The sequence below is a fragment of the Morone saxatilis genome, unplaced genomic scaffold (genome assembly GCF_004916995.1).
Source record: "Morone saxatilis isolate NCDOM2014 unplaced genomic scaffold, NCSU_SB_2.0 Contig24, whole genome shotgun sequence".
NCBI classification, from domain to species: Eukaryota; Metazoa; Chordata; class Actinopteri; family Moronidae; genus Morone; species Morone saxatilis.
In genome coordinates, this window is record NW_023339807.1 from 15,838,013 (window position 1) to 15,852,029 (window position 14,017).

Sequence of the window (14,017 nt, forward strand, 5' to 3'; positions counted from 1 at the left end):
CGTGCTGTTGTTTGGTTTAGGCTATAATTGCGGTACGAAAGCTAAAATTGATGCCGGTGAGTTCGTGTTTTATTTCACTTACCTAACAAGTTGAACGCTTGGGCCCTGTAGTTTGATGGCATCTGTTTTCTGTCTATTTTGATCGGTCGGCCGAAAGAAAGCCCTGCAAGTTCCACGCTGGGCAATTTAAAATTGGACGTGGCAAGTTGATTGCGGTTGCTACTTTGGTGCCATTGACTATGGCAGCACAGGTTTTCTGTTGTGAAGTTTAATATTCTGTGACGGCTATATATTATAATTTATTTATGTGTTGTGTGTGGTTATTAAACACGTCATTTATTGCTTTCTGGATATTATCCATCCCTGCACACCACTTTACATTGTGTAAAAACCAGTGTAGTCCCCCTGCGTCAATTTGCCTAGTCAACATGGTCTATATCCCAAGTTTATGAGTAGAAGCCGACATTTACTGACAAAAGATGAGTTTAAACTTGTTCAACTGTAAACTTTTTCATGTGTTTTTTATAATTCTATATAATTGTTGAGTGTATTGCTATCATTCCTGCAGAAATGCACATGGCCAAGTCTGGCTGTAAAAAACCCTCTTGCTTTTTGGAACTCAAAGCCATATTTAAAACCACCATCAAATCATCATCCCACCATTTCATCATCATCACCATTCAAAGGTCATAGCTTCTGCTGCCAGTGCAAGGCTCTATGTTTCTCAAGCCCTTCTTTGATATGTTGGTGAGGGCAGCGGGCTCACTGTAAATAAAACAACCTTCCAAAAAACAAATAAGAGATTAAGACGAGTTTAATTTAAGTGTTTTTTTTCTTTTTTTTTTAAATGATGCTGTTGCTTACTTCTCTGCCGCTGAATTGATCAAAAGGTTCAAAGAAGTGATGGCTGGAATTTTGTAACTAAACTAGTAAGCCTTTAACCCAAGCTCAAATCTGTGTCTAGAAATTTATGTACCAGGGAGGCATTTACCGTGGCAAAAATGGGGGAGCAATTAAACAAATCCATTTTTATTGTGACCCATCGTTATTTTCAAGAAAGTGTTTACTTTTCAGTGCCTAACAATTTCTCAAGAGCTTCAAGTGACCTGTAGTACTGCTCATTTTGTTTGAACATCATAAAGATGACTGTTTTATAATATTAAAATGGGGGGAAAAAACAGCAAAATCATCCACATTTTAAGAAAGCTGGAGCATTCTGCCTTGTAATTGACTTAATTATTAATCGTTACAAAATAGTTGCATTTCTTAATATCCTCGGTTGAATCCTTGTTTAATAAACAACATTGTGGAATAAATGCAATGTCAGCACAGTTGCCAGGACGTTTTTCAGTACAGCACAGTCAACCATCGCAACATTAATACTGTATGTATTCAGCGTTTTTGTGTTTCTTCAGCTTCTCTGGTTAAAACTCTGGACGCCGTTTTGTCTTTGTTAAACAAAAAATGTTAAATCACACATGTTACACTTGTTTACAGCAAATGTTAACAGCTAATGATAATTCCAGTCCGTAATCCTCTGCGGAAGTATGCCCATGTTCTGCTGCTTTCCAAGTAAATCACCTGATCAAGGTGGAATTAATCTCTTTTAGCACCATGGAGACGGGAGCTCGTATTTGATCGAAACTCCTGTGGTTGGCGCGTGACCTCAGGTCTGCTGCTGACATATTGTTCATTGTTATCGCCAAGCCCCTTCTGTGGACACAGGATATAAATTGTCAACCCGACATGTTTTTCATACAAGGATCTGCTTTTCTTCATAGGCCACGTGAGGACCTTGGTAACTTGCCCCCCCTTACCTGCGATCCTGTCACCAGAATATTATATGTGGTGTGTTTGAATGAACACAGCTTCTGGCATCGCGCTGATAAAACCACCAAAATGGCCTTCTATAAAGCCACGTCTTGGATGGCAAGTTATGTCTAGAAAAATTACACCCGTTAGCCCAACCCTTGCTTGTACGGGGCCAAGGGGGGCCGGGAGGTGGTGAAGAATGTTAGTTTCGGTAATTTGCTGGCTGGGGGATGTAAATAGGGGGTCACTGTTTCCTGAAAACACCAATTGAAGCTGTAGGGGCTCTTTTAAACCAGCGTGTTGTTGGAAGAGCACATTGTGTGTGTGTGTGTGTGTGTTGCGTGTGCCTGTGCTGTGGGCAGCACCCTTGATAAAGGCATGCTTACCCTTTTATTGAACCTAGCATTTGGTGTGTATAAACTCATTTGTTACCCCTGATTTATTTGCTATCTCCACTTAAAACCCAGTCTTTGTTTGCCTTTGCAGACCTTATTAATGCCACAGAAATTCTCATTGCTGTTTTTTTTTTTTTTTGTTTTTAGCCAATTCTCTTTGTAAATTTCATAAAGGTCAAGTAAATAAGTAAAAAGGTGGTAACAGCTCTCGGGGGGGCAGTGGTTGCATTGTTTGGATTTTCAAGTGTTGCAGGGCTTTCAAATACCACATCACTTCCTCATTTCCTCTCCCATGGAACAAGCTGCTTCTGTTGTTAGATTTTCAAGCATGATACACTTTTATTTTCGTTTTGTGCCGGGTCTGCATTATTTAGCTTCTTCTTCTCTGGGACCACACGCATTTGTAGCAGTCTCTTGTTACGCCGCAACAAAATCTCACCGCCGCTTAGACTTTTGTGGCGTGTAGGTGAATGGTGGAAAATGAGGTGATGCTCTGGGAAGCCTGATTTCACTGCGTGTGTCAACAGAAAACCTGAGTAGCTTTTCTCTGCGGCCACTAACAGGCTTTGGTGTTTTACTCTGGTGTGGTGCGTGGCGTAAAGCAGGCGGGTCACATCACTTGAAAGGGACCTAAGGACATTTCAAGGGTAATGTTTTGATACTTTTATGTTGAAAGAAGAGTCCAGCCGAATGACGGCTGTATTTATGAAAAAAGAGTGCTGTGGGAAAAAATGGAGGCTTTTTAATGACAACAAAAAGCTGGCTTGTTATCTTATGGTCTATCTTTAATATCAAAAAAAAAACCTTTCAGAGTACGTATATTTTGTTACACAAGGCGGAACAAAAAATATTTGCTGAGAGACGATTGCGTGAATTTTAAAGAAGCTATATAATGTTTCAGGTTCGAATTGTGGCCATCCACCTAAAGCCACAATACAAGGCCGTCACATAGGACCTGCTTTCTTGGGGAGGAGCACAACAGAAGTCACCTGGAAGCATGGTATTGATGTGAGATCCAGCGGAGGAATCAGGATTTGAATTGGTACAACTCCAGAAAGGCCCCTTTCCACCGGCAGGCGGAGGGGCATTTGGACAGCCACTGTCTTAAGGTTGAAAACACTGGGTCTATGCCATTGGCGTTCAGAAGTGGTACGCGGGTGGGTCTGGGACTCAAACTTCTAAGGAAGCGTTTTTTTGGCGCCTTTTTTATTTTTTTATTTAATTTTCGCAGGGAACTGAGATAAAGCAGGAAACCTCAGTCAGGAATCAAAAGCTTATTTTTTGGTGCCAAACTCCAATTTGCACATCTACAACATCTGAAGGAGTCACGGAAGATAAAAGTAAATTAGGAGTTGATAACGGAAAAAGCAAGTGAGTTTTTTGCATGTGGCTGGGACAACAACACAGTAACGTGTTCCTGAAATTACTGTGGTGATTTTGATTCTTTGAGTGTTATGTTTCGTCTTGCTTATAGCGTGTTTAAAATATCAAAATTTATCCATCCTTCATTAGCATTCATAGTCCTTAATATTGACTTGGAAACCAATAAACCTTGCCTGTGTGAGGAACATTTTCTGGCCCAGGGGGATGTTTGGACGGGGGACAAAAAACTATTGCCAGAACAAAATTTAAGAACCCAGCTTCCTCGGGGTTAAAAAACGTGGCTAATGTTCCTGGGAGGGTCCCAAAAAAAAAAAAAAAGGGTTTCTTGGAAAAAGGGCTTTGTGCTCTGGCCTCCTTCAATCACCCTCTGCTGCTTCAACCAAGGTCTCTTTTGGATATGACAGATTAAACATTCACGAAAAACTTTTCATTCAGTGTTCATATTTTTTGGGAAGGCCAAAGCGTCTGTTCACATTTTTGAATCGCTTACCTTCTTGGGGTTTTACTTTCTCTCAAAGAGTATCAGTGTTGGATGAACGAATAAGATAGTAAAAGACAGGAAATCCCATCCAAACAACAGGTCAGTTCTCACTTATTTATTTATATTGCACTTTTAGGTCATAATTAATCTGTTATATGCCTACAGTTTAGCTGTGGCTTTTCTTATAACTCTGAATGAATCAAATCCAAACTGTTCAAAAGAGCTGGAGAGGAAAAAAAATCAGGTACATTCCTCTTCCCCTCTCCCATTCCCAATAATCTTCCCAAGATAAAGCAGCAAAAGGTAGGAACTTGCTCATTCACGTAGACCCAGGAATGGAGGAGCCATTCGAGAGTGCAGATTTAAATTGTATAGTTCTAATACTGCAGTTGCATGACGGAGAAAGAGGTCTGCACTGATCGAAGAGTCACAAGCCTCGCTTGGCACTTCAGTGTGTTTGTAAAAAGCTGCTTGTTTTTTTTTCTAAATGTTGCAGCTGAATGAGGCTACTGTGCGTTCTGATCCCCCTCCCCCCCCCCCCCCTCCACGATCTCCTGTTTGTTTTAGCCCCGACCTTTTCTCCCTCGCCCCCTCATCCCCCCTAATGCAGCCATAAAGGAAAGCGGGAGTTGAGAGAGATGAAAAGGAGAGTATCGTTAAGAGAATAAGGCATAAAGCCATGTTTAGGGAGTTTTTCTGCTTGGGCCCGCCTGTTTGAAGGGACTGCTGGGAACTGAGGTCAACCTCCTGAAGCGGTGGCAGGGGAGAACCGAGGACTGCACAACGCAGGAAGCAATGATGCTGCGTGGTCTTACAAACTTGCCTGCTAGTTACATCAGATTCAGAGGTGACTCCTCTCCACGATGAACCTTATTTGATTCATCGCCTACCACAGCAATATCTGTAATTGGAAAGCTGGTGCGCCCGCGCAGCACAGCGGGCCGCAGCCCTAACAAAAATAAAAAAAAAAAAAAAAAAAAAAAAAAAAAATTAAACTTGGGTTAAAAACAAAAAAAAAAAAAAAGCGTTGGGAGAGCCCTCGGCATGCCGTCATAAGGACATGGCCCGTGTCTATCTACTGGCCAGCTGTCACCCTGCCGTCACATGTTGTACTTTGGCAGTTGTCACTTCTCCCGTTAGCGCATTCATCACATATTTGCTGTATATGTTGGTAGTCAAATTCCCAGTGTATTATATCTAAGGGGCCTGCTCCGACACCTGTTCCTTATTCGATCTGGGACTGCGTCCGTCCTTCCAATGGGCAGGGATAGTAGTCAGGAACTGTTGTACTTATAAAAAGCGTAGGTATATAAAACTGGCTAACGTCATTGGGTGTGTTTTTACTTCGCTATTCATTAACACACTCTCAGATATTGTGCTTCTTTCATCCTTTTTTCAAGCAAACTGCCAGCTTTTCCCAAAACTGGTGTAATATAAGTTGTTGTTGAATCCAATACACACTAAAATGATTTAGCTTGTTAAATACACTGCCACGGGTGAACCTGACTTCAATAAAGTGTTTACCTAGCCAAAGACTTAAAGTAATTCATTTCGCTATTTGTGGGTTTTAATAGTTCACTCTTTTATCAGCACGGCTATAATTCAGGTCTACCTGGTACCATAGAGCAACACAGTAAAATATATTGGTTTTTTTATCAGGCTCTCTGTTTGAGATTGAAACGCACTCTTGCCAACAGATATCCACAAGCTGAAAATATAGTTTTATGCCTACTAGGTACAGGAGGAGTAAACCTGGTTGGTTTTTTCCCCTTACACCCGGAGATTCACTGACAGTTTCTCTGTATTTAAGTCTAAAGGAACAGCTACATGTTTGCTTCCGTGATAACAAATAGGACTTAAACTATGTACATCCAAGTTCAGTCATTTTACATCGTCACTTGTTTGTAGTTTGGGGTCTCAAGCCTTCCTCAACCTCAAGGGTACACTCATGACACACGCGCACAGAAAGATTTTGCATACTCGAATAGACCTTTCAAAAAAAACGCCACAAATACACACTTGTGCTCACACACACACACACACACACACACACATACACACACACACACACACTTGAATCACAGCTTAATCATTCATACAAAACTGTCCTTGCACTTTATTCCCTAACTCGGCCCCAATCCATCCCTCCCTCTCCCTCTCTCCCCTCGTCTCTCTCTTCTCCCTCTCTCTCTCCCTCCCTCCCTCTCCCCTCTCTCTCTCCTCCTCCCTCTCTCTCCCTCCCTCTCCCTCTCTCCCTCCCTCTCTCTCTCTCTCTCCTTCTCTTCTCTCCCCTCTCTCTCCCTCTCTCTCTCTCTCTCTCTCCCTCTCTCTCTCCCTCCCTCTCTCATCTCTCTCTCTCTCTCCCTCTCTCTCTCTCTCTCTGTCTCAGGCCACACTTAACTCGCAGCCTGTTCAGATGTTAACCTCATACCTCCCTCCCCTCTCTATCTATCCATCGCTCTATCTCTCCCAAGGCTACTGCTGCTGTATTTCCTCCCCTATCTTTCCCCTCATCTTTTCCTTTTGTTCTTTGCTGTCGATATCTCTCTCCATTTAATCTGGCACTCCTCTTTGCTGGCCTTCGTTTATCACGTCCTTCATCTGTTGTTGTTCTACTTCCAAACACAATGTGCGTCGTACAGTTAGACACACCATGTTTGCAAATCACACACACAAACACACTCAGGCTTGTCTGTTTGGTCACGCCGGCATCCGCAGATCTCAGTGTAGGTGAAATGAAAGTGTGATAAGCAGCTTACCAGGTGTGTGTTGTCATGCTTCACTGCTCTCCAGGCAGCACTCTGCTCCCTGTTCTTTGATTAGACACACACACACACACACAATTAGTCATACACACATCGTGCTTCCCATGACAGACTTCATCCCTGATGAATTATTAAAAAGGCAGTAGAAGCGCCACAGGACAAGTAGTTAACAATAACTGATACAGCAGAAGATCGATACACTGATGAAAAATACAGTAAAAGTTTATAGTAGTGATATTGATTTAATGCATACGGTCCGACAGCCGTAAACCAATAAATTGGAGTAGTTCCAGGTTTACTGCTGGATCATGCAAACATGACAGGAGCTGTTATGTATTTTATTGAGCGGAGAGAGAAACAGTGAATTCTTTATTTATGTCCCTGGCTGAAAATATTTATTTGCGTGCACAATATGGTCTCTATAATGCTCACTAGTAATTCTGTGTTACTAGTGAGCATTATATCACTTAATTCTTAAAGGAAAGCAGAACAAACATTGCCGTCCCTTCAGTGTGTGCAGAGGGAATGACTGTGAAGTTAGGCACCATGTTTTTATGTGTCCATCGTCCAGTGCTTGTAGTTTCTGTTAATCAGATGGACTCAGGACGTGTAATGTGTGCATGTTGTCTATGATCTGTTCCCATGTGGACTCTAAGATGCCTGGCAGGCTGCCTCCCTGTGGGGCAAAGCTATGATGAGCAATTATCCACTAGGGCGACTTTGTAGGCTAATTTAGCATATTTATGTGGTCAGCAGCACTGTTTACTATTCCCCCTCACTGCTTACTGCTGCACTTTCAATTTAGAACAGACCCCAGCTCCCTCTCTCGCTCTCTCTCTCTCTCTTTCATTTTCTCTCCGTCTCTTCCTTCTTTGCCATCCCTCTACCTCTATCTCTCCCCGCCTGATGGGGTTTGTGATGTGTATCGCTCCCCCCTCCCTTGTGCTGCTTCTCTATTTTTATCCTCACTGTGTGTGGGATGGGAAGGGAGTAGAGGGACAGGTGTAGAATCAAGTGTGTGTGTGTGTGTGTGTGTGTGTGTGTGTAAGGAGTATAGTGAGAGGAGGAGCCAGAGAAAGTGATACATATGCAGGGCAGAGGGGTGTTGGTGTGGGATTGTGTACAACTAAGACCAAGGGGGATTGAGCTCATTTGTTTTAAACAAAAGTCCCTGCTGTGTGTGTGTGTGTGTGAGTGCATTTGTGCATGCAACATGGACAGAGAAAGAGTGCCTGCCTCATATTTCACCACAAAATTGAGGCAGAATCTAATCATAGCCTCATAAAAGCCTGACCCTGGAGAGCGCCTGCCTCTTTAAGGCCTGACACACACACACACACACACACACACAGAGGAACATTTGTATCTTTGCCAGTTTCAAAATGATGTTTGTGTGGACACATGATTACCAGGTTATGTGATTGTTCACTGCCAAATCTGTGTCTGTCAGATGCTGAGCTCTAAAGTAGCCCAAAGTTAAGTTGAGTCCGTATCACACACCATCTGTTTTGTAAATCCATCTGCAGCGCCTAGTTTCCACATTCATAGAAGGAAAAGAACGGTTTAGTTGCAATTATGAGTCATCATTATTGCATCCGATGCTGGCCTGATACGAGCTTTGTACTCGCAACTTAAAGCCGGCTTCAAACCTGAAGTGAAGCACAGCGTGGGCGGCTTTAGTGCGGCCATTTAAATCCCGGATTCACACATGGCTTACTGCAAGCTGCACACTTAAGGTGATGAATTTGGAAATCAAGGCATGTCCAGTTATAAAACTTCAATATTAAAATAGACTTTAAAGATAGATGTTACACACTGACTGATTATTGTAAGCATAGAAGGAGGGTGTCTTTCATTTATGTATTTGGGGTTTTAAAGAAGCAAAGCGTGCCAAAAAATCACTTAAATGCACTGACCTTAACAGATGCCCAGATCTCAGCATTTGCACTTGGATAGGAGTTTGATCTGTGAGTAGTGTCACTGATGTCCAGTGCCAGAAGAAGGCAAACATCTCTCCTTTTATTCAGTTACTGAAACATTCAAGCTTTAATTTCCATTGCCAAGTACAGATCTTATTGTGCTTGGGAACAGGAAGACAACAGGTTTCACATTCAACTGAAAGATGATGCAGATGTAGCTGAATGAAGATGAAGTGTTAAGTGTTTGCACACCTTCTGTTGGTTGAATAGCACGGGCTCAGTCAACACAAATAGGTTCCTGGAAACGAGATTTCAAGTAAAACAAACAACAAAAACTCTGCAATATACATTATGAAAAGTCAGGGATGACTATGACATGTTTCTACCGTCCATGTGAGACTGTTGGCCTAAATCCAGACACCTTGTCTCAGCATGTAAATTTATATGTCTGACTGCACTGAGATGGACGTATAGAGCAGGGCCCGTGAGAGGGGGACTGAATGAGTGTGTGAATTCAACTGAATGAAAGGGGGGGGGTTAAGAGTGGTGGAGGAGGGCCATGAAGAGGTTTGGCATGAATAGGGGTGTATAGACAGAGAGGGGGAGGGTGAGACAGGGGAGGAGCGGAGGAGGTCGGGTTAGAGAGAAGGAGGAAACAAGACAAAAGTTTGCCATAATAAGCGTGGAGGAAGGGGCAGACGGGTGGTGTGTGGAAGAAAGAGGTTTTCTGGGTGGTGGAGGAGTGGGAGGGAGTCAGGGCGCACTTCTGTCAGTTTAAACAGAGACATCTGTCGGAGGGGGCCGCTGGTGTGTGTCTGCATGTGTGTGTGTGTGTGTATATGTGTGTGTATGTGATTAGTCGGGCAAAGGGATGACAGGACTTTAGCTGCACCTGGGCTGTGACCTCTGCTCCGGGGTCTCCTCTCTAACCACACTTCAACCTGCTGTCAAGATAATGGCCTTTTCACAATGACCACAGGGCAAAGCTGGAGCTTTATACACCAAATAGATCACCACACTTCATAAGGCTTTGTTCAACGACAGAGGACAGGAGAATAGGACAACAGGGTTTGTGCAGCTTCCCCGTCGTTGGTTTGTTGAGTCGGGCCTAATAATGCACTTTTAAGAAGGAATGTGGGCATGTGCAGAGTAAATAGAAAGGATCTGGATTTAATTTACTTCTTCACTTTGTGTGTTTATAGCCATAGTCCTGTGTACTGAGTGTGTGAATGAGTGTAACTCAATATGAATACTAATATACAATACTCAAACCTCTTTCTTTAAACCGTGAAGGGAAATATCATCAAGTAAAGATGTTACTAACTTAAAGAGTTAGTAGCAGGAGAGTTTAATACAATTTCACTTACTGTGTTAGAACTGATCAGCCAAATATCATGTTGGTAAGAGTTCGCTAACACAGGACATTTTAGAAATTGTAAGTATGCCTTTGATGTTCCCCAATGGAATAGACACAAGGGTATTTATAAGAGGACATACAGGTCATTTGCATATTTGTCTTTCCGCGCTGTAACTATCTGAGCATCCAGAAATGTGTCGCTGACGCTGTAGTGAATGTAATCTCAGTGAATATGAGACTTTTGCAATCATGAATTTGTATGGCTTTACGCAGCCTTTTTAATTCACCAGCTCATTTCCCAAAGGACTTACACTCCCAAAAATAGAAAGAAGGTCCAAGTGCATAGGTCTAACAGTTATCCGCTATAGTGCTGTTGGATTATGTTGGACTAAATCCAAAGGATCAAATTTCAGTGAGTGCTCCAGTGCTGCATGCAGAATGTTCTCATTGGGGTTTGACAGAAACAGCATAATATTACAGGGATCAACAGGGTAGTTAGTTCTGCTTTATGCACGGTGTGATACTATTACTATGGAGAGTGATGAAGACAGACAGAGAAGGAGAGAGCAAAGAGAATATGTTGGTAATCCATGCTCCAGTAGAGAGGCTGATGAAGGGTTAACTGCCAGATAAAGTATTGAGTGGAGGAGAAGGAGGGCAGCCTTCTCAGGTGTGAAGAATGGAATGAGAGAGACAGAGGAAGGAGGGATGAGAGCAGGGGGATGGGCCGCTCAGGAGCTTGTATTATGGTTGCAGGCCCCCGTTGCCAGGCAACGGAGCTGAGCGAGATGCCAGGTTGCTAGGTAACCTGGGGGATGCAAAGCCTAGCGTGGCGCGATAGAGAAACGAGAGAGAGAGATGGGGTGGAGTTGTGCTGCTCCACCTTCCCGCTCACACTCTCTGTTTTCTCACATCTGAATGTCTTCATCCAGCTGTGAGTGAGAGCCGGGAACTCATCAGGGAGCCGCAGTGTTTGTGCTTCAGTGTGTAATGAAATGTAAACACACTCAGTGTACAGTGCAGTATATAAAAATATGATGATATATAGATGAAGCGTTGATCATTTTGGTTATCGTTTTAAGTATGTAGATAGTACATTCGTCTGTAGGGCTGCAACTGATGATCATTTTCAATATCTATACTGTACCAATTTTTTTCTTGATTAATTGTTTGGTTTATAAAATGCCAGCAAATCCCAAAATATCTAATGTGACGGATTAAAATGTCTTGGTTTTTACAACCTACTGGCATAGAAGAAAAATGGAAAATATTCATTTTTTCTTATTATTTCTGTTTAAGTTTATTGTTAAAATAGTTGCAGATTATTAGTCAGTTAATTCTAAAAACAGCAGCAGTCATACAAACAATAAGGGCTTACCATCGTCAAGATATCCAAGCAGAAATATTCTGTTTTATTTTGTAAATATTGCCATCTTTTTTACATGATTTTGCGCTAAATGTGTTTTTAGGTACTCCAGAGTGTTTTGTGGTGTTAAAAATTAAGGCTGAATTATATTAAACATTCATGTAGTTTTGTGTAAAACGGCGAACAGTTACGGCTGTTTAGCTCAATTTTGGTTTCGCCAAATCAACATAAGGGTTCACTACACTGATGATAATGAGTTTGTAGGCCTGCAGGGCATGTTACAGCAATGATGGAGAAAAAAATGTGATGGGGAAGTGAATGAGAAAGGAGAGAGAGAGAGAGAGAGAGAGAGAGAGAGCGAGAGGATGGAAAAAGATAAAAAAGCAGAGATGCCCGTGTCATCAGGCAGTGTGTGTGGGGGATTATGGAGTTGAGGATGGGGGAGAGGGAGAAATAATGCTAGATCGTGGAGAAGGGATAAAAATAGTTTTCCTTTCTTGTGCGCTCTGGAAATGGACATCTGAAATTGTGTGGATGGAGAGTTCCAGAGGGAGATTGAAGGGGGAAGGGTGTGTGCGCGTGTGTGTCTGTGAGGAAGGAGATATGAAGAGAGAGTACAAACACACACACACACACACACACATTGTCTGTTGCCATGCTGTGCACCGTAATCAGTTTTATATTTGTGTTTGGAGTATTTCCCCCCAGTGTTGTGATGGAAAAAAAAAAAAATCAAAAGACCAAAATGATAACATTGATTCAACACCGTAGTTTAATCCATGTTCCAAATTGTGTACGTGCACACACACATTGACACACGCACACTTCCCGCTACCCTCATGATGTAGTGCAATGGTTTGTCCCACTGATTTTGCGTAGGTGGGGGAGGGGGGAGAATACGATTTGATTGGATAATCCAAGGATTTAATATCCCCTAATCCTGGCACAATCCTCTCTGCGTTACTGCAGGGAGTCAGATTAACTGTATGTGTGTAGTATGTGTTTGTTTCTGTGTGCGCTAAAGGGCGGCTTCAGTAGTGTATAAGGGTGTGTGTGTGTGTGTGTGTGTGTGAGTGACATGTACTGTGTGTGTATTTGTGTTGGCACCACAGCATGCAAATGGAGCTGTGTTTGCATGCAGGGTTTGGTCATGCGTGTATGAGTGGACGTGCCTCCACTGAGTGCGAGTGGTCATACAAGGTCACACACGATCATATATCACATATCTCGTTCCTCGCGCGCCGCCGCCGCTCGCATATGTATATGAATTTCCTCAGAGATACAGAAACTCTGTCTTTCAGCGAGGACTCCTCCGTATGCACCGGGACGGATCAAACCACGCTGCAGCATGAAGCCAGCTCCTTGTACGTGCGCACGTTTGCAGATGGTTACTGTTGATTAAGTCTTAATTGGAACGTGAGTAATTAGAGGATAATTTGACTTGAAAGGAGCGTGTGGCTGTTGATGTGTGTTGGAGTAAAGGAACAGAGAGAGAGAGAGAGAGAGAGGAGTACAGTGTGACTGACGAACAGGGACTGTACTTTATTTGCATTTTTCTCTCAGGCTCAAGGGAATTTTAATTACTCTACTACAATATAGATTCAGTTCCTTCACCTTCTCCCTCTCCTTCTCTCGCTTGGAGCCAAACCACACGTACTTCTTCCTCTGGATACTGCCCACATCTCTACATTATTCTCATATATTTTCTGCCCCGTTCATTTCCTCGTTCTCGGCTCGTAACATTAACTCGGAGCGAGAGATGGAAGAGATGTTGAGCAGGATCGGATGAAGCCAGCGAAGCACTCTCCAGCACAAATTCTTTGTTTACCCGAAGAGCACAGCAGTCGCCCTTGGCAACCAGCATCCTTGTTTACCTACCCAGTGTGCCGTCATATGATTGCCATGACAACGAGATGGTTGCCATGCCAATTTTCCGATGCCATTGTGTTGTCTCTGTAGAAGCAGTGTGCACCTCTCACCTGCTGCCTTTTCTCCATCTCCATTTCTCTTCCTCTCGTCTCTCTTCATTATGTGACATTTATAGTTTGTGGTTACTTTAAATGATTAAAAGGTCAGCGCAGTTCAAACACACACACACACACACACAGAAACTGATAAGCATCGATTGATAAACTGTAGTGTGGAATCATTACGCGCTCCTGTTCGGCCTGTTTTACGGTCCCGGGGATGAGCTTGAATAGCACTAATGAAGGAAGAAATGGAAGAGGTGATGGATGGATAGAAGGAGAGATAAAGGGTTAGTGGATACAAATCTTGCTACAATCAGCCTGCTCTACAACACAGCCCAAAATCAATGAACAAGACGGGACTGATCGATGAGTTGATAGTGCAAGATGGATGACAGCGTGGATGGACGGCAACAGCAGCAGGGCTGGGATATGATGGATGGACGGTGTGAAAACTGTATGGGCGGAGTGTGTGTGTGTGTTTTCTACAAGTTCATGTTTATGCTGAGTCGATAAAGGTGTGGGGTTAAAAATGTACATCACTCCTTCCTCTGACCGTGTGTGTGTGTGTG

At 42.9% G+C, this 14,017-nt stretch overlaps 1 protein-coding gene across 1 annotated transcript in view; it reads left to right on the forward strand.

Moving 5' to 3' along the window:
- LOC118336588 (CUGBP Elav-like family member 3) overlaps window positions 1-14,017 on the forward strand; it is a gene marked incomplete in the record, with an annotated part of 26,444 nt that overhangs the window by 1,617 nt on the left and 10,810 nt on the right.